This window comes from Balaenoptera acutorostrata, chromosome 2 (assembly GCF_949987535.1).
Source record: "Balaenoptera acutorostrata chromosome 2, mBalAcu1.1, whole genome shotgun sequence".
Taxonomy (NCBI): Eukaryota; Metazoa; Chordata; class Mammalia; order Artiodactyla; family Balaenopteridae; genus Balaenoptera; species Balaenoptera acutorostrata.
In genome coordinates, this window is record NC_080065.1 from 101,300,868 (window position 1) to 101,323,224 (window position 22,357).

Sequence of the window (22,357 nt, forward strand, 5' to 3'; positions counted from 1 at the left end):
TTTTTTTTTTTTTTTTTTAGACATTGTTACAATTTCCGTCTGCACTTAGTCAGATGGGTTGGTCTATCTTTTTTTTTTTTTTTTAATTAATAGCTACTTTATTTATTGATTTATTTATCTTTGGCTGTGTTGGGTCTTCGTTTCGTGCGAGGGCTTTCTCCAGTTGCAGCAAGCAGGGGCCACTGTTCATCGCGGTGCGGGAGCCGCTCTTCATCGCGGTGCGCCGGCCTTTCACTATCGCGGCCCCTCCCGTTGCGGGGCACAGGCTCCAGACGCGCAGGCTCAGTAGTTGTGGCGCACGGGCTCAGTTGCTCCGCGGCACGTGGGATCTTCCCAGACCAGGGCTCGAACCCGTGTCCCCTGCATTAGCAGGCAGATTCTCACCCACTGCGCCACCAGGGAAGCCCGATAGATCTCTTAATTAACCTCCTGTCAAAAATCAGTCAATGGATTTTTATAATTGTCTGTATTAGACGTTCTTCCTTTAATACTCTTTTATTGACTATTACAAAATAAATAGGTTCTCTGAATGGTACATCAGATTTTCTGAAAATAACCAAGAATCCAGGAACTGTATTCTATTGTTGCACTGAAAACTAGATGACAAAAGTTTTCTTTACTAGTATTTGTGATTGCGTAAATAATTTGTCTAAAATTATTTATCTAACACATATATATTTTTCTATTTTTATACATCGAAACAGTGAGAAAGGTCTGGATCTTATTTCTTCCTGCTTTTGTTTTAGGATGCTCAGAACAAATGAGTGAATTGTATACATTTTATAAATGTGTGCACTTCAAGATGTGCCTCCAGTCTGCCTCAGGCCAACAGTATCTATAGCAATAAGTTGATAATATACCCTAAACTATAGGCATTGAAAAATTATTAATGTTTTCACTTTCTGTAAGTATACATGAGTCAACGGACACTATACTGTATCATAACTATGAGATAAATATGTTCCTATCATTTCTTTTTTTCATATTATATCATTTATGAAAAAATTTCAAACACAAGTTTATTACATATTGTTTATGGATAACCCAGCAGCACATTTACCCACCTAACAGACTTCTTGACTGATGCTCGGGATGACATAGCCATGTTTTATTTTAAGCCAATCCTCCCATTAGTATAAAAGATCCTAGCCCTTTTCCCTACTCAGGGACTTTGCTCCAGTAATTCTCCCCTCTCTCTTCTGCATCACCAATTTTTCCCTCTTTTCTGGACCACTTCCATCATTTAAAAAAATCTGTTTATCCTACTCCTCCCACTGCTAGCTAACATTTCATTTTCCTGCTCCCGCTTGCAGCAAAATCCATAGAAATCTCCAATGCTCTTCTCTCATCCTTTTTTTTTTTTAACATCTTTATTGGAGTATAATTGCTTTACAATGGTGTGTTAGTTTCTGCTTTATAACAAAGTGAATCAGCTATACATATACATATGTCCCCATATCTCTTCCTTCTTGCATCTCCCTCCCTCCCACCCTCCCTATCCCACCCCTATAGGTGGTCATAAAGCACCGAGCTGATCTCCCTGTGCTATGCAGCTGCTTCTCACTAGCTATCTATTTTACGTTTGGTAGTGTATATATGCCCATGCCACTGTCTCACTTTGTACCAGCTAACCCTTCCCCCTCCCTGTATCCTCAAGTCCATTCTGTAGTAGGTCTGCATCTTTATTCCCATCTTGCCCCTAGGTTCTTCTGATCATTTTTTTTCTTTTTCTTTCTTTTTTTTTAGATTCCATATATATGTGTTAGCATATGGTATTTGTTTTTCTCTTTCTGACTTACTTCACTCTGTATGACACACACAAGGTCCATCCACCTCGCTACAAATAACTCAATTTCGTTCCTTTTTATGGCTGAGTAATATTCCATTGTATATATGTGCCACATCTCCTTTATCTGTTGATGGACACTTAGGTTGCTTCCATGTCCTGGCTATGGTAAAAAGAGCTGCAATGAACATTTTGGTACATAACTCTTTTTGAATTAATGTTTTCTCAGGGTATATGCCCAATAATGGGATTGCTGGGTCATATGGTAGTCCTATTTTTAGTTTTATAAGGAACCTCCATACAGTTCTCCATAGTGGCTGTATCAGTTTACATTCCCACCAACAGTGCAAGAGGGTTCCCTTTTCTCCACACCCTCTCCAGCATTTATTGTTTCTAGATTTTTTGATGATGGCCATTCTGACTGGTGTGAGATGATATCTCATTGTAGTTTTGATTTGCATTTCTCTAATGATTAATGATGTTGAGCATTCTTTCATGTGTTTGTTGGCATTCTGTATATCTTCTTTGGAGAAATGTCTATTTAGGTCTTCTGCTCATTTTTGGATTGGGTTGTTTGTTTTTTAGATATTGAGCTGCATGAGTTGCTTGTATGTTTTGGAGATTAATCCTTTGTCAGTTGCTTCATTTGCAAACATTTTCTCCCATTCTGAGGGTTGTCTTTTTGTCTTGTTTATGGTTTGCTTTGTTGTGCAAAAGCTTTTAAGTTTCATTAGGTCCCATTTGTTTATTTTTGTTTTTATCTCCATTTCTCTAGGAGGTGGGTCAAAAAGGATCTTGCTGTGATTTATGTCATAGAGTGTTCTGCCTATGTTTTCCTCTAAGAGTTTGATGGTGGTTCCTATCATTTCTAATTAAATTAATATTTTGAAGTTGCAAATTTTAAAGTATGCATACTGATTTTTATAAGAATAATAATAAATGGAGACTGGCCTTTAAGAGATTAAAATATGATATAAGAGTGCAACAATTAAGTGCGTGATACTAATACAAGTATAGACCATTACATCAATGGAAGGAAATTAGGAAAATCTATAAAATTAGGGAGGTATTACAAGTTGATAGACTACTGGAAGATAATTTCAACAAAATATTCTGGTAAGCTTTTAGGGCTATCTGGGAATAAAGACTCCATTTAATTCCTCGGGACATACTTTATACCAAAGAATACAGATGGATTAAAGATTTAGTATTAAAAAAGTAACAAATTAGAAGAAAATGTGAATAAATATCTGATTACAAGGTAGAATAACCTTTCTAAGCACATGTGGAAAGGCAGAATCCTCAAAGAAAAGGTTAAATAAAAATTCAAAAATTTGCCACAAATATAGGAAGAAAAGGTTACTACCTAAATAATACATTTAAAAATTTAGATCATCAAAAAATCTACAAACACTAAATGCTGGAGAGGGTGTGGAGAAAAGGGAACACTCTTGCACTGTTGGTGGGAATGTAAATTGATACAGCCACTATGGAGAACAGTATGGAGGTTCCTTAAAAAACTACAAATAGAACTACCATACGACCCAGCAATCCCACTACTGGGCATATACCCTGAGAAAACCATAGTTCAAAAAGAGTCATGTACCAAAATGTTCACTGCAGCTCTATTTACAATAGCCAGGACATGGAAGCAACCTAAATGTCCATCGACAGATGAATGGATAAAGAAGATGTGGCACATATATACAATGGAATATTACTCAGCCATAAAAAAGAAATGAAATGGAGGTATTTGTAATGAGGTGGATGGAGTTAGAGTCTGTCATACAGAGTGAAGTAAGTCAGAAAGAGAAAAACAAATACAGTATGCTAACACATATATACGGAATCTAAGGGAAAAAAAAAAAAAGGCCATGAAGAACCTAGTGGCAAGACGGGAATAAAGACACAGACCTACTAGAGAATGGACTTGAGGATATGGAGAGGGGGTGGGGTGAGATGTGACAGGGTAAGAGAGTGTCATGGACATATATACACTACCAAATGTAAAACAGATAACTAGTGGGAAGCAGCCGCATAGCACAGGGAGATCAGCTCAGTGCTTTGTGACCACCTAGAGGGGTGGGATGGGGAGGGTGGGAGGGAGGGAGATGCAAGAGGGAAGAGAAATGGGAACATATTGTATATGTATAACTGATTCACTTTGTTATAAAGCAGAAGCTAACACACCATTGTAAGGCAATTATACTTCAATAAAGATGTTTAAAAAAAAAAAAATTAAAAAAGAATAAGAGACAACAAACTTATGGTTACCAAAAGGGAAAAGCAGGGAAGGGATAAATTCGGAGTTTGGGATTAACATATACACACTACTGTATAAAAAACAGATAAACAACAAAGTCCTACTGTACAGCACAGGGAACTCTACTCAGTATTTTGTAATAACCTATAATGGAAAAGAGTCTGAAAAAGAATATATGTATAATATATATTATATTTTATATGTATCATATATATTTTATGTATATAATATACATCCAAATCATTTTGCTGTATACCTGAAACTAACACAACATTGTAAATCAACTATACTTCAATAAAAAAATAAGTAAATAAAAATGAGAAATAAAAAAAAAGAAGGCACTTCTCTGCAGCCCACACTGCACTCACCTCCCTGCATTTTCTGCAGGAGAGTGACTGCCCTCCAGGCTAAGATTTCTCTCACAGCCTGCCACATTTTCTCTCTAAAAGGTAAAATTAACATCTTCAACAACTTCTCCCATTTTTTAAAACTATTGCTCTTTTATGGAATTGCATTGTTTTCTTGTGAGGTAAAGTCACTTCTAAACCAAATTGGACAAACCATAGTTGACTTAAACATATGTTTTCCAAGCAGTTTTATTGCATTATCTAAGAATTTAGCACCATTCTGCAGTCCTAAGTGGCATCAGAATACACTTCCACTACAGAACTGTCAAAATATAATACAGCCTGCAATAAAACCTAGTAAGTAAATAAAGTAACAAAACCAACTTCCTTTTCAAAGGGCCAGTGCAGTAATATTTTAATATGTATTTCTGATGCAAGATACTAATATCTTACTAAATACATTTATTTGCAGTTTATATATCTTATTGCCAGGCCCATAAGTTATTCAGGTTTAGTTGTGATTTTTGTTAACAGTATTATCAAACTCAAAAATAAAAGGAGAAATTTGGCCAGTTGGGAAGGAGCTGAAGTAGAATCGTATGCCTAGCACATCGTAGTGATTTTTCTGGAATATACTAAAATATTGCCAAAGAACCGTGGATTACTGCAAGTAGACTGTTATCAATTTCTCTATACTATGGGGGTGACTTTCAAGATGGGGATTTTTCTTTTTTTGTCTTCTACTATAAATGTATATCTTTTTCTTTTATTCCCGCTTTCTTGACCCAGCTTCTGAAAAAACATAATCAACAATTTATTTTTCCTTGGGTTGCTTTCTGTTTGTACATCTTTCAACTCACTGTATTTCTTGAGGTAACTACATGTGTCTCTTGCTTTGTTCAAGGCACACAACTGAATTCATTTTATACATGAAACAAACAAACAAAACATGGGATGGACATTTCTAAAAGGTGACATTCCATCTTGGTTCAATAAAATAAAAATAATTCTCTTTTTAAAGAATAATCTTTCTCTGTATATTAGATTTGGGACATGCATACAAATAATAAGAAAAAAGAAAATATAGCAATGAGAATGTGAACTTCTAGAATACTTTAAAATGTTGATGGAAGCCTTGTCATTTTTTCCCCACATATACCAGCGTAAGAAAGGCATTGAACTCATAGGGCTCCTCTTCTAAGCCATCGGTGGGAATCGTATGGCCTCCATGTAGCTAAAGGGATACCTACTAAGATCCAGATCAACTTGCCGTCCTCATATTTGTTCCACTGCAAAGATACTCTTCAAAATTTCTGAGTTAACAGCTATTGCTTAGACAATTTTTTAATCATTTTGACAGTCACAGTTTCCGTCATTAGTAGGGCAAACTGACAAATTATCAATGACATATTTACACTAGCAACGGCATCCCCTGGCAGCCAAGATGCTGGAAAACATACTTGAGTAGCAACATGTATGGAAAGTACTAGCTCACCATCTGGTTGTTTGGGTTGAGAGCTGGAGAGAGTTCTTTTGTTTGAACAAGGCAGTGTTGAGAGTGTGACTGGTTCAGTGAAATTCATGAAATGAAAGTTTCTGTTGCTTGTCAAAGTAATATTTTCCCCATGGAAGGCTATGTTGCTTCCCAACAAGAAGCAAGTGAATCCTGTTTATATGGCAGTTCTTATCCTTCCTGGGAAGAGTAAGCCTAAGTTACCAGGAAAATTAGGTGTATTTTCCCAAACGTCCATTCCCTGAAAGCTATGAATGTCTCCAAAAATGTCAACCAAGCATGTGATCCACAGCGTCTTTGCAATCTTACACAGGTGTATTCTTTCCTTAGACTAAGGTCATTTGTCAGCAGTAATAACTTTACTAATATTCAGGCAAGTTACAGATCAAGTAAAATGATTCGCATGTTCTACAGAATTGCTTAATGTATGGGCCTTTAGCTAGTCTCATATGAAGTCTGATATGTCACATCAGAAGAATATGGAAAATATTGTCCACTTATGCGTATAATGGTTATCAGCATAGACAATTGTCAGAATTTCCGGGTTTGAATCTCAGCTCTGACACTATCTGTGTGTCCTTGGGTGAGTAACTTAACCTCTCTGTGCCTTAGTTTTATAATCTATAAAATGATTATGTTAATAAAGCTTCCCTGAAGGGGTTGTTTTGAGGATTAAATGAGGATACATATGTACAGCACAATTTTCTGGCATTTTATAAGTAATCCGTACATGTTAGATTTTATTATTACTATTGTTATTATTATCACTACAAATAAAAAACTGATTCACTTTGCTGTACACCTGAAACTAACACAACATTGTAAATCAACTATACTCCAATAAAAATTTTTTAAAAAGAAAGGAAATGTTATCCATATATCACTTTACTGTTCTGCACAGAGCTTATTTGCACGAATGACACTGTTCATATGAATCACTTCCCCTCTTCTAGATTGGAGCTTCTTGAGGATGAACGTCTGTGACCTCTTCCCTTCTTAATTCAACACCAATCACACGTGTTAACCATGGGCCCTGCCACATGCACCACCTCTTCTGAGGGAAGCTGCCTTGTCTCCTCGGGTCCCACAAGCTTTGCTCTACCAGGCTGTAAAGCCAAACACAGACCTCTCCTAGGAATGCAAATCCTGTGACATGGAAAGAATCAGTGGGCCTGCAGTAGCTGAGGGTTTGTATCAAAGGAAGGACATAGCTAGAACAGGGCCATGAGGGATCAGAGTGGAAATTTATATGAATTATGAGAAGAAAGAAACACGAGTAGGAAAAAGCTGCAAGGAAGAAAAAAATCTAGAGTAAGAGGGTGAGGCAGTCCATGAGAAGTGGGAAGAAGTGGGCGGAGAGAGAAGGGGGCAGAGAGAGCTAGAGATGGAGGATCTGAGAATGTCTTTCAACAATCTTCCAGTCTCAGCCCCCTCAGCCCTCCTATCATCCAGGCCTGACACTGTGATTTTACCTAAACTTTCATATACCAAGGATCCTCATTCTTGATCTTCCCAATAAGCACCTCTGTTAATGGAGTTATTTAAGAGGGATTTTGAACAAAGGAAGGTATATTAACTATACTCTCTTATATTCTGTATTTTTGATGCTCTGATATCTGGAGCCTCAATGACCCCAGAGGGATTACCCCTCCCAGAACTAGCTAGTTCCTAGAGATAGTAAAACAACTTGCCTGGGAGCCCCTAGAGCCCCTAGAGCCCAGAGCCCATAGCAACCGTGCAAACTGCCCCAAATCCTACCTCTGCTTCCCCTACTTCTCCTCTTTCCTCCTGAGGAAACCACAGGAAGGGTTCAGCCTCCTACCCCCCTCCCCGCCTGCTCATCTCTCCTCTCTGCTTCCCATGTGACCTTGCATGCTGTGCTATGCTGTCTCCAGGGGACCGTGAGTGTAATAACGACTTCTGTCTTCATGACAATCATTTCTGTGTCTGTGTGTCTTACCACATCTGATTAAAACAAATCCAGCTACCGTTAAAAGAGAAGGCCAGACTCACAGGTGAGCAAGAGTAATATATAGTTGAAAACGGAAAGGACCTCAAGGGGACAGATTCAAGAGGCCAGGGACAGCAGAGTGTGAATAAATGATTTCTGGTTGTGAGCAGCAGAAAATGCTTAGAAGGAGTAGCATTTGAGATGTGCTGAATGACAGGCAGAATTTAGACACAAATGATGGAGCAGGGGAAAAGACCAGCAGAGGGACTGGCCTGAGCAGAGGTGGAGATGGGTAGAACGTATAGTGGAAAGGAAGCCTGATGAGACCCGAGGAGGCCAGGCCTGGAGGAAAGCTCAGAGCCGAGTTCACATTTATGCTTCCTTGACCTATTAGCCTTCTATTATAGCTGTAATAGTTAGAGTAGGTGCTATGGACTAAATTGTGCCCACCCCCCTGCACACACACACACACACACACACACACACACACACCAAATTCATATGTTGAAGCTCTAACCCCTAATGTGATGGTATTTGGAGATGGGGCTTTGGGAGATAATTAAGTTTAGATGAGGCCCTCATGATGGGATTAGTGCCCTTATAAGAAAAGATACCAGAGTGTTTGTGCTCTCTCTCTCTCTCTCTCTTCCACGTGAGGACACAGCAAGAAGGTGAACCTCTGCACAGCAGAAAGTTAGTCTTCACCAGGAAACCAAATGAGCTGGTACCTTGATCTTAGACTTCCCAGCCTCCAAAATGTGAGAAATAAATTTCCGTTGTTGAGGCCAGCCAATCCATGGTATTTTGTATGGCAGCCCAAACTGACTAACACAGGAGGGAAGGGCTCAAGCAGAATGCCAACTCCCAAAACGAACTTCTGAAAACCTAATTTTGTCATTGCCTTGTCATGTAGTTGCTAACTTGATGAAAGCTGGTGTCTGGCAGGAGAGGACGTACATACAGATAAGGTAACGATAATGACGCAGCTTCTGAGGCTGTTTGCGTTTATGGCCTTAACACCATTTCCAGGAGTAAATGTTTCCATCACAGTGTGACAAATGTAATAGGTTTTGGAAGGCGCATTTTCAAAAATTAGTAGTACACATGCTGCGTGAAAACATTATGTTCAGAGGCATGTTTTCAAAGTTTCTGATAGAGTATCTTAAAGGAATCATCCTAAAATGAAGTCATAAAGTTTCACAATGTGCGATTCTAGTAATAGCACATGGGAAATAGATTTATAACTGAAGGGTATGAGAAGGTAACAAAAAACTGGGGTATTGTCAGTGTTTCTGTTCCATTAATTTTTAAAAATTACTTTAATTATACGCTTTCCCCAGAGTACAATGGGGAATCAGTTAGTAGGTGTTTATGAAGAACCGAGAGGGAAAAAAAGTACTCAAACAACATAAGTAATAAACCAGAGAGGAAAAGCTAGCTTCTATTCCCACCAGGTGTCATTCAGAAAACCTGGTAAAAAATAATCTACTTCTGTATACTGAATTCAAGGGAATATTTTTATTCATTCACTTCACAGAGGTTGTTTAGAAGTTACTCGGATTAGCAGTTGTTTGGTCATTTGTTTATTTCTAGCCTCTAGAAAGGTCAAGAAGGTCAAGGTCAAGACCAGGTACAACCAGGTACACATGGAGCCAAATGTGAGTGTGCCATCTTTAACACATAAAGATGAAGCCATAAATAGACAAAATACTTGGAGTTTTTCCCAGTAGTGACAAATGCTCCTGATACATTTAGTTTTACTCTTACCCATGTCTCCCTGTGACCAGGTAGACATTTGCAAAGTAATCACTGGTTAAAAGCACAAGCTTTGGAGTGAGATAGCTCTGATCTTACTTTCTAGCTTGGTTACTTACTAAGTATGGGACCTTGGCCAAATCATTTGCCCTCCATGAGTCCAGGTGTCCTGACGAGTGAAGGGTATGTGAAGGGTACACCCAGCTCAAAGGGAAATTGTGAGGATTCATTTAGAGAAGGCATGCGAAGCACCTGATATTTAGTAGGTACTGACAACAACAACAAAATCCACTATTCTTGCAAAAAAGCCTGACAGCTGGCTCCAGCCATGGAAACACATCGCCAAAGGACGAATGACCCTCCCTGCTGTCTTCAGAACTGACCAGTGGCCTCATTACCACCAGCTGAGCCAACTGGCCAACAAGCATGGAAAACAGTAAGTGCTGAAGGCAAATCACTACCTATGTGACTAAAGAAACATCAAAAAAGAAGAAATGGGGAAATTGGCTAGAAGAGGTCAGATCAGTCAAGGAGAAAACAGACCCCCACTCTAAGGTCATGTGGAGACTGACCTGTAAATGACTTTGCTGAAAATGTTCATTCATAAGCAAACTCCTACATGCTATTTTCTCTCTCCGTGTTTTAGTCCCTTATCCACCCGCAGCCTCACTTCCTTATTTCAGTGTTGCAACACTTCCAACGCCCTCCTCCCTCCTTCCTCATTAAGGAGGATGCATTGAACAGGCCACATGGAGAGACTTACACTGCCATGGCTGTCAGTAGGAATTCTAGCCCAGTGATTTACTTCAGCAGCAAATTCAAAACTAGGCCCAGAAATCCTTCATTATCATTTAATATGAATCTATTTCATTAACTAATTTAAAATCATGCATAATTCATCACATGCATTGTTCACTTATAGTTTAGCATTTATTTCCCTAGATGTGGTCTCTATATTAGCTTTGCCTCATTTTTCTTGCATAAAATGATTGAGATATATGACATTTCTTTATCAATGGAAATAAGATGGCTCTTTATTCTTTGTCAAATTGGGTCACAGATTTCCCTATGTAACATAATATTTCCCAACTTGTATTTTCAAAACCCTTTCCTATACATTCTCATTTTATTCTTCTAATAGTCAATTTTTATCAACCTGATTGTGTTATCTATTTATTTTAAAAACAAGGACTCTGTGACATTTTATTTATTTATTTTAAAAGCAAAGACTCTGTCACATCAAGAAGCTGAGAAATTTGTTCAAGTAAAATGTTGTGATGGTTTTAAATCTAGAATTCAAATCCCCTGTCTTCTAAGTCCTCCAATTTTCTAAGCAAAAATTCAAAATTTGGTGTTTTTATATCTTGATAAATTATCTATATGAAAACATTAGTGAATAAGCAGCAGCTATAGGGTTAATGAATCAGTTTAAGTCCTCTCTATAAAAATCATCATCATCATAAATAAAGTACTGTCTTAAAATGTAGATTTTATTATTATACAGGTATAGTGAGGCCAATAGATCAGCAGACAATTGCTATGGAAAAATTACTTTGTTACTCATAGTTCCCAAAAGGAAGGGGCATGCCACTGCCACACAGGGGCCAACACAGAAGCACCAGTCACTCAGGAGGCAGAGGGAGCAAGGGGAAAATTCAGGCAAGAGCCTTTATTGTGGCTTCCATGGGAAGGAATGGGTAAGGCAGAGAAAGCAGGTTAGGATTGGTAGTCTGAAAAATGTCAGCGCACTCTGGGGCATAAGGATTGTGCCTAGTTGTCTGATGCCTGGTCCTGGGATGATTAAGGCAGAGGAATACTGGTTCTGAGTGTAAGAAACCAAGACAGGAGGTGGTGGTGGAGGTATGGGTTCTGGATTGATGAGTTCATATATATGAAAGGCACCCTTGCAAGTGAGTCACTTACTATCTCTAGGAATTGGCCAGCCCCCTGGGAGGAGTAGTCTCTCCAGGGTCAGCAAGGCCCTAGATGTCATAGCATCAGAAACGCAGGGTTAATACAAATACCTGGTCCTTCATAAGTGCCAGACACGGTGCTAAATTCCCAACATGCATTATCTTACAAATACCTCCTAACAACCCTGCAAAGTAAATTCATCATCATCATCATCACCATCAGCAGCAGCATCTCTGTTTTAAAGATGGGGGACCTGAGATTTAGAGACAATAGGAACTTGGCATGAATCACACAGCTAGTAAGTGGGGGGGATAAGAACTTGACCCTCTCCAGCCGAGATACAAGGCTTGTGCTTTTAACCACTGCACTACAGAATCTACTCAGAAAATTCAGGAAATATCATTGATGACTTTAATTTTTCCAGGATGTTTCCATTAGACCCCAAATCAAATCCAGGTTATCACGCTCCTAAGCCAATCAGTTAGAATAGTTTGTGTTCAGGTAACACAGGTGAGAATCTGCTGCATGACTGGGAGTGGAGATGGGAGTTAAGAATAAACTGAGAAATCTGAGAAAAGTCTCTTGACTTAGGAGTTGTGCAGTCAAACTTCAAAGTAAGTCTTCTGACAACTATTCTTTTATTATAGATTCTGTCTCTTTTCAAACTTCCTTGAGTTTTTGTCTCCGACTCAGCCTGCATAGCACTGTCACAGAGCAGCCAAGAGAAAGAGAGTAATCTCCAAATCTCAGAGATGAGGTGTGAGCTCACAAGGCCATTGGAAGGATAAGTGAGTTTAAAATATTATGGTATAGAGCTCAGAAAAACAAATGGGTATGTGAATCCTGTTGTTTATAATGTAATCTGAGCAAGGCCAGAGAGAGATTCACCTAAAAGGGAACATCCAGAGCTCTCAGTTGAATTCAGGGATCTCCCAGGAGGCAAACACTTCCTAAAGATGCTTGTTCTGCCACAGTAATCAGTTCAGGCACATCCCACTGTCACCAAGGCTGGCTAGCAAAGCCTTTGGGTTCCCTGGTTACCACAGTTAATGGTGCCAACCCCACTGTAACAGAAAATCAATGACTCTGTATATTACCAGTAGCAGCACCCACCTCTACATCCATACCACACCCATCCCCCCTACCCCGACACACAGACATTGCCAGAACACTGTGGAGTCAGCAGAAACATCTTAAGAAGATAAGGAATCACTCTAAATTGCAGCATCTTAGTAAATGTACTGAAAGAAAGAAAAAGAAAGAAAAAGGTCCCAGCTCTAAGGAGTAAGTCTTCTCTTCTTTCCAATTTAGTTACCGATTCCCTCTTGAGTCACAGGTCTCCAATAGTGTACTGACATTTGATAGTAAGTGGAGCTATTTTATGAGTAGAGGGACTATATACTTTATTATCTAAACTGAGACACTTTTTTTTTTTTTTTTTTGGCTGTGTTGGGTCTTCGTTTCTGTGCGAGGGCTTTCTCCAGTTGCGGCGAGTGGGGGCCACTCTTCATCACGGTGCGCGGGCCTCTCACTATCGCAGCCTCTCCCATTGCGGAGCACACGCTCCAGACGTGCAGGCTCAGTAGTTGTGGCTCACGGACCTAGCTGCTCCGCGGCAGGTGGGATCTTCCCAGACCAGGGCTCGAACCCGTGTCCCCTGCATTGGCAGGCAGACTCTCAACCACTGCGCCACCAGGGAAGCCCTGAGACACTTTTTGAGTGTGCAAGGGGCCACTATTAATCTTTACACAGGAACAACGCGCACAACTGGGTTCTGTTCCAGATAAACAGGAGTGTGTGAGCACCTGATGTGTGGCAAAGAGAGGACCCAGCTCTCCCTGACAGTCAAATGGCTTCTGAGATTCTCGTCCTCGCTTATCATCTGTGAGCCCTTAGACACCAGAGCGTCGGCATCTGAAAGCCACTTTGTGTTTAGGTTATTCTATAAGGGTTCTCCCATAGGCCTAAGCAAAGTGAAGTTCAAGGTTTACACAGCCTTCTGTGGGAAATTATGGCAATATTAAAGAATGGTAGGCTTCACAATCTGAATTTACCCCGATCCAAAAAGGGGTCTCCAAAACATTCTAGGATACCTACGAACTTAAGATATCACTAAGAATATGGAATGTTACAGAGCCAAGAAAAGGTACGATCTGAACAAAATTAAGAGAAAATGGCTTGTGCCCATATCATTTGAGCTCAAATGTGAAGGAAAGAAAATTTATGAGGTGCTACTACAACCACTGGCTATAGAAAGGCTTAACATCTGAAAGTTAAAAGGGGACCAAGAGCCAATATCTCTAAGCCAAGGTACAGGGACATTCCTCCTTTAATTATATGTGTAATATTGCTTCAGAAAATGTTGATTATCTACATATCCTCATGAAACAGAAAATCTAGTAAGGCGCTATAAAAAGTAGACATACACACATAAGAAGAACTTGGTGAGTACCTTAAAAGAGACAACAATAAACAGCTAAGAGGTCTCAAAGGAAGAAAATGTCAAGGCTGGTGCAAGGTGATTTTAATATTGAAGGAGCAAGAAGGTTTCCTGGAAGAGGCAGAATTTGAAACCAGCACTGAAAGATGGAAAAGATTTTGACAGTCGAAGGAAGATAAGAGGCATTCATTCTGGGCACAGATAATGCTATAAGCAAAGGAAGAAAGTGAAATACTCCCATTGTTGGAGTGCAAGACTAGAAAGGTAGGTCAGGGGCCAGAATGTGAGAGGATCATCAAGTTAGTAGCTTCTAATACAGACTTTCTTCACAGCAATTGCAGAAGAATGATCCAGTTACAATCTCTGAAAATTTGCCATGATTGTAGTGACTATTCATGAGAATTAGCAGACTTTTGGGAAATAGAATATTGATGGATGTATTTGTACTCTCAGATCCAAAGGTAAAATCCCGCAAGTCAGTCCCAGCTGTGGGTAACCTAGATAAATAATGAAACTGTAAATTTTTTTTTAATCTAAAAGCAAAAACAGCAAAAGTGAGGTTGCACACTAGCAAAGGCTCTCTTCGGATTTTTGCACATTAAAGCCTTACATAATAAGGTATAGTTATTTCTGAATATCATAAAAACTTTAAAGATGCTTTAAAATGCTTTTGAATTTCATGAAAGTGAAAGATGGTCTTTCTTCAGAACAACATGGTAGAATAATTAGGACAATACCTCATGATTCCTATAGAACGTCTTACAAACTATTTACTAATAATAGTAGCTAACAGTTAAATAGTTCTTGCTATGTGCCCAGTACAGTTTCAAACACTTTACATATATTTATGGAAACAACCCTTAGTTCAAATGAAATTTTAGGCCAAGTCAAGATAATAATAAGACAACTCTACGTAAGGAGCCCTGAGGATCTCCTGGACCCTGAGGAAACAGAGTTTTTAAACCACTGTCGCAGACTTTGCACAGAGGTGGACACCGTAAACCCAGTGCCAGGGAATGCTTGCATAGCTCCTACTTTGAGAACCATGGGAATATTAAAGAGTAATGGTGGGTATGTTTATTTGCCCTATACAAAATTAAAGAAAAAACAAAATTGTTATTGGTTGCCAACATTTTAAAAATAGGAGATTTGATATTAAAATTTGGATGTCTGGCTTCTCTTAGAAAATTTGAAAATTTGGAACCATGGATCCTATCCTCTTTCATGACAGCCATGTCATATAGGGCAGAATCCTAGGGGGACCCTTTAGACAGTCTACGAGCTCTGGTCTTCAGCTCACCACTGTCCCCACTCAGCCCTTTTCCTGGCCTAGAGGTATTGGGTTTGAAAATTTGGCTTAGAGTGTGAATTTCAAATGCTGAATATAGATTACCTGGAGGTATGGCTCGGATATAGTTGCTGGATCAGGAAGAGGTTTACTTAGAATTTTTCAACTCAGCTAGGATAGAGTGGAGGTCCAGATAATGTGAAAAACCAGCTAGTTTTCCATCTTTTTTTTTTTTTGTTTACCTTTTGTTATAGAATTCTTCCATGACAGAACTAGAGATGATCTAGCCCAACATCCTCCTTTTATAGATAACGGACACTTAAGCCCAGTTGGCTGTGGAATCAACCCTAGGACTGTAGTCGTGGGGTTTTCTCATATACTACTGGCTCTCAACACCACCAAACTTCTGACAGACTATTAAGGGTTGTCCTCATCCCCTGAAAAAAGTGTTCTTTTGGTCCATTCTTAAACACTTTAATTTATTGCTATTGAAGTTTATATCTATATATGTGTCTATATGAATGTATATATACTGTGTATAAATATTATATATATATATTTATTATATATTAATATATTTATATTACATATGTATACATATTATATGTGTGTGTGTGTTTAAGAGAAAAGAGAACAGATGTGGTTTAACCTGAAGTTAAGTGAAAGAACTGGGAAGACAAATAAATGGTTCCAATCATTAAATGTACATTATGGAAATTAGCCAGCTTTCTGTTTTTAAGAAAGGCATAGTCCATCATTCAAGGATGACATCTAGTTGATTTCTTTTCTCCTGTAGGTAATAACAGCAGGGACTGAGCATGGCCTTGAACTTAAAGAACACTGAACCAACCCATTAAAATTTACAGTCCTACTCCAAAAGCAAAGAGAAACCTCTAGAGATCTTTCTTGGCTTGGCCTCAAATTCTAATTATGCCTCATAAAGGGATTTCTCAATTCAAGAATAGCTTCTTTGAAGTCAAAAAATAAAATGATAAACTAAGTGTTCATGTGTGAGTATCTCAGAAGGGTCATAGGCAGGGCTAGAAAGGGAAAAATTTTCATGTACTAAGACCTTTCCAGCATAGCGTTGTCTATATGATCAGCTGTATTTGTTTGCTCGGGCTGCCATAACAAATACGAGACTGGTGGCTTGAATAACGGAAGTTTATTTTCTCACAGTTTTGGAGGCTGGAAGTCTGAGATCAAGGTGTTGACAAGTCTGGTTTCTCCCGAGGCCTCTCTCCTTGGCTTGCAGATGGTTACCTTCTTGCTATGGCCTCACATGACCTTTCCTCTGGGCACACACATTCCTGGTATCTCTGCATCTTCTAATAAGGACACCAGCCCCACTGGATTAGGACCCACCTATATGAGCTCACTTAACCTTAATTAGTTCTTTAAAGGCCTTATGTCCACAAACAGTCACATTCTGATATATTGATGGTTAGTACTTCAAAACGTGAATTTTGGGAAAACACAGTTCAGTCTGTAACATCAGAACAAGGCAAAAGAGAAGAAAACAAATCAGAAGGACCAGAATAGAGATCTCGGTTTAGTCACAGTTTGCTGATACATAAGACCCCTCTACTGGATCCACAGAATTTGTATTCCACTGATACATGGGTCAAACTGCCATAGAATTGCAGCAAAAGTGTGATCTCCTCCCCCAGCCATATTCTAATACGTCTGTATGCTGCTGGCATACATCACTGGGACAAAGTCTGCAGAGCCAGGGCTAGGAGGCACTCAGAGTTGGCACTTGCAGAACTCTGAGAGTCAGCACCTCCTTGAAGGGTGCACCTTGGATAACTCTCTTGGTTCATCCTAGTCTTGGCCCAAGGACATCCAATGATTAGGACAATAGCACCAGAAAGAGCTGAAGCTGAGAAGTCATATAGCTTCTGATTCAAATTTCAAATCAGCTTCATGTTCCCTTCAGGGAAGTGTGGGACCACCAGAATAATTTCCCATTTTAAGATTTCGATAGCAGTCAGAAGAGGAAGTAATAGAGACGGTCAAAGAGACTGATGGACATAAAGTTATTTGGAGCATACATTTTGTCTCAGATATGTAGAGAATATGCTAAAATCTATCTATGTTAAAGGTAAGAAATGGGTAGTTTAAAAAAAAAAAGTGCAGAACAATTATGGCCAAAGAGTCACTGTAGTCCCCCTTTATCCACGATTTCACTGTCCACAGTTTCAGTTACCCGTGGTCAACTTCAGTCTGAAAATACTACATGGAAAATTCCAGAAATAAACAATTCATAAGTTTGACATTTTGCACTGTTTTGAGTAGCGTGATGAAATCTCAAGCCAACCGGCTCTGTCTCACCAGGACATGAATCATCCCTTTGTCCAGGGTATCCCACCCCTTAGTAACTTAGTAGTCCTCTCAGTTATCTAACGGACCGTCACAGTATCTCAGTGCTTGTGTTCAAGTAACTCTTACTTTACTTAATAATAGCCCTCTTTAAAGTGCAAGAGTAGTGATGCTGGCAATTTGAATCTGCCAGAGAAGCTGTACACTTAAAGCTATACTTCCTTTAAGTGAAAAGATGAAAGTTCTCAACTTAATAAGAAGTTAAGTTAAGTTCTCAACTTAATAAGAAAAAAATTGTATGCTGACGTTGCTAAGATCTACAGTAAGAACAAATCTTCTATCCATGAAATTGTGAAAAAGGAAAAAGAAATATGTGCTAGTTTTCCTGTCACGCCTCAAACTGCAAAAGTTATGGCCACAGTGCATGATAAGTACTTAGTTAAGATGGAAAAGACATTAACTTTGTGCAATAAGATACTGTAAGAGAGACAAAGACCACATTCATATAATATATACTAATATTTTAGTATATTGTAATAATCATTCTATTTTATTATTAGCTATTCTTGTTAATTTCTTACTGAGTCTCATTTATAAATTAAACTTTATCATAGGTATATATGTACAGGAAAAAATATAGCATATACAGGGTACTATCCACAGGGGTTTCAGGCATCCCCTGGGAAACTTGAAGTGTATCCCCCAAGAATAAGGGGGGACAACTGTACTAATGGCAAAAACATACCTTGATTCATGGCAAGATGGCAAGGTCATACAGCAATGCCCCACTATTGTCCCCAGCAGAGGGCAGAAGGCATGTGATATTATCTCGAAATTATCTAGAATCATCACTTAGCCTGATAATTCTAAGGTGGTTCTACACTTTCATTGGGCAGATATCAGATTCAAACTTGTTTAATTTGAAAGCTGATTTTCTAGCATATTATTGCAAAAACACTGAGTATCCTGTACTTGGGATCTTTTTAATCAATGGGGCATGATTCAGACCTGTTTTAGGTAGTTTACTCAAGTGTCAAGCCCCACTGAGAGCCAACAGTTGTGACTGATTTTTGTTTGTTTGTTTGTTTCCCCCAGGTCTTTGCCAGATGGAAGTTTACAGCACAGAATAGCACATAATTGGAAACCTCTTTAGCTTTACAAGGCCACTAACTACAGTTCTCCTCGGCCAGACACCTGGTTTGACTGGAGGATATTTCACTAATGTGATTAAACTATTCTAAAGCAATCTTTAGTTTAATTATGATATAAAGGTTGACATAATTAGATTACTTAGCCTGAAGAGGAAAAAGGCTGAAAAGTGACTCAGTAACTGCCTTAACTATATAAAGGATTTTTCATTAACACTATCAACTAAATGAAGGATTATCGTAAGGAATCAGCTATTCTATAGATGCAATGATGGGGGAGAGGGCAGAAATGGATTTTAGGAGAAGAATTAAGGTTAGTTAGTAAGAGAATCTTTTTAAATCTTATGAAGTTAAATACTAGACTATATTTGGGAACTGTTAACAAGGGCATTTGTTTTGCAGAACCACAATCTCTTAAAAGTCTTTAAAACTTCATGGATCCCTATCTGTCTGAAATGGCATTTTCCCTCAAGTCTTTTAAGCTTCTCTCTAGCAAAGCTAATCATTTTGGTCATACAAAAATGTGCTGGAATGAAGCTCCATTAGGCCATAGCACAGTGTGTTATATATAGTATATACTCTTTAAATGTTTATTGAATGACAATGAGTGAATAGAAAAAAAAAGAGTAGTTCAGTAGCCAAAATCCAGAAGCTTCTTTCACTAAATTCACTCTACTGTGGAGCAACAGTAACCAGATCCAGTTTTTCAGTTAAAAGTATACTAAGAAGCATTTACTTCAGTGACAGACCATGTGTTAACAAATTAGAATAAAAGCACTATTTCCATAAGGGACATTGTCAGGTCCTATAAACACATCTGACTGTACACATCTCCATCAGCCCACAAACACATTGCCAAGCCACACCTTACTTCACTAGGTGGACTTCCTGGCAGCAAGAGATTAATACTCCTCAACCTTGAGGCTCCAGCTCTGCCTGGATTTGGTATCTCATGGACTCAACACATGTATTTTGCCTCAGAAAAATGAAGATCTAGGACACTTCTGAGAACACAGATAGGAAAATTAGTGACTGTTTCTTCAGGGCTTAGCAGCTGGGAAAACCAGTTCCTGGCTGATATTTCTACTCTAGATTTAAGGTCCCAGGGGTAAATCTGATTGCAACAGCAAATGTCACAGGCCCAGGCCATGGCCAGGGAAAGACAGATCCTTAATGGGAAATCTAGGTGCTTTACAAGAAGAGGAACGAATGCCATGCAGACAAAAACCAAACAAGACCACTTCAGTACCCCCTACTTTACAGAGAGAAAATGAGCATTTCAACACATGCAACAAAGGCTGTCTGATTTAGGAAAATTAGTGATATTGACATTAATATTACAAGACGTATTAGGAGCATCAGGTCTAGAATCTTTGGAAATGGGTACTCACTTTCAGTTACCAGACCCATATCATGACTGGTTTTTTTGAGAACCCCCTGACTTCTTCCCTCTACTCCCTCCCATGTCAGTTTCCACCAACATCAGACAGTGTTGTAGGACAATGGAAGAATAACTGCAAGTTGCTCAGAACACAGAGACAAATTCAAGGACATGCAGAAAAACAGTAGATACTTCTTATCAGTTACTACAATAGATATTAGTTTTACCTCCTAAATTAATTTTCATTACCCCGATTCTCTCTATTTATAAGTCAAGCTTGTGTCTATTCCACTTCATTCTTTGGAGAATTCTAGTCCTGGTTTACTAACTCTGCAATTTAAAATGTGGGTCAAGAGAAAGTTACAAAATTCTTTAATTAATTACCCTCTTCACAGCTTTAGAATTCTCCTTCCAGTGACAGCTCATCATTTACTTCCTCATTTTATTTTCTTTATTCCCCCCAGCTTTGCTGAGGTATAATTGACAATTAAAAACATTATATATTGAAGGTGTACAACTTGATGATTTATCATATGTATCCACTGTGAAATAATCATCATAATCAAGCTAATTAACATATCCATGGCCTCACTTATTTATCATCCTATTTTTGTTATGATGGTGGTGAAAATATGTAATATCTACCCTATTAACCACTATAAGGTATACAATACATTATTGCTAACCATAGTCACAATATTGTATAGTAGATCTCCAGAACATTGTTTTCTTCAAGGCAATCTCTATCAAAATCCCAAATTTTTATAGAAATAGAAAAAAAAATCCTAAAATCCGTATAGAACAATAAAAGACTCCAAACAGTCAAAGCATTCTTGAGCAAGAACATCAAAGCTGGAGGCATTGCACTACCTCATTTCAAAATATATTACAAAACTACAGTAATCAAAAGAGTATGATACAAGAACAAAAGCAGACATATATACCAATGAAACAGAATACAGAACCCAGAAATAAACCCACACATCTACAGTCAACTGATCTTTGAAAAGGGTGCCAAGAACACACAATGGAGAAAGGATAGTATCTTCAATAAATGTTCTTGGGGAAATGATATCCACATCCAGAAGAATGAGATTGAACTCATTTTAAACCATATATAAAACATCATCTCAAAATGTATTAGACTTAAACATATGAGTTGAAACTGTAAAACTACTAGTATGAAACACAGATATAAAACTTCTTGACATTGGTCTAGACAATAATATTTTGAATATGACACCAAAAGCACAGGCAACAAAAACAAAAATAGAAAAGTGGGATTCCATCAAACTAAAAAGCTTCTGCACAGCAAAGAAAACAATCATCAGAGTGAAAAGGCAACCTAAACAATGAGATAAAATTTTGCAAACCATCTATCTGACATGGGGTTAATTTCTAAAATATATAGGAAATTTATACAACTTGAGAGCAAAAAACCAAAAAAACAAATAACCCAATTTTTTAAATAGGCAAAGGACCTAAACAGACATTTCTCAAAAGAAGACATACAAATCACCAACAAGTATATGAAAAGATGTTCAGTATCACTAATTTTCACTAATTATTGGAGAAATGCAAAGCAAAATCACAGTGAGATATCACCTCACATTGGTTAGAATGGCTACCATCAAAAAGATAAGAGATAACAAATGCTGGGGAAAATGTGGAAAAAAGGGAACACTGTACACTGTTGGTGGGGATGTAACTAGTATAGCTATTATGGAAAACAATATGGAGTTTTCTCAAAAAATTAAAAATAAAACTACCATATGATCCAGCAATCCTACTTATGGGTATTATCCAAAAGTATTGAAATCAGGATCCTAAAAAGATAATAACACTCCCATGTTCATTGCAGCATTATTCACAAAATTCAAGATAAAGAAACAACCTAAGTGTCCACTGACAGACAAATAAAGAAAATGTGAGATAGATAATAGGTAGACAGACACATAGGTACATAGCTATACAGATAGATAGAGATTGACATAGCTATGCATATAGAATAAAATATATTCAGCTTTAAAAAAGAAAGAAACCCTGCCAATGCAACAGCATGGATGAATCTGGAGGACTTTATGCCAAATGAAATAAGCAGAACACAGAAAGATAAATACTGCATGATCTTGCTTATATATAGAATCTAAAATAGTCAAACTCAGAAGAAGAGTGCAGAACAGTGGTTAAAAGGGGCTGGGGGCAGAGTGAAATGGGGAGATATTGGTCAAAGGGCATAAAGTTTCAGT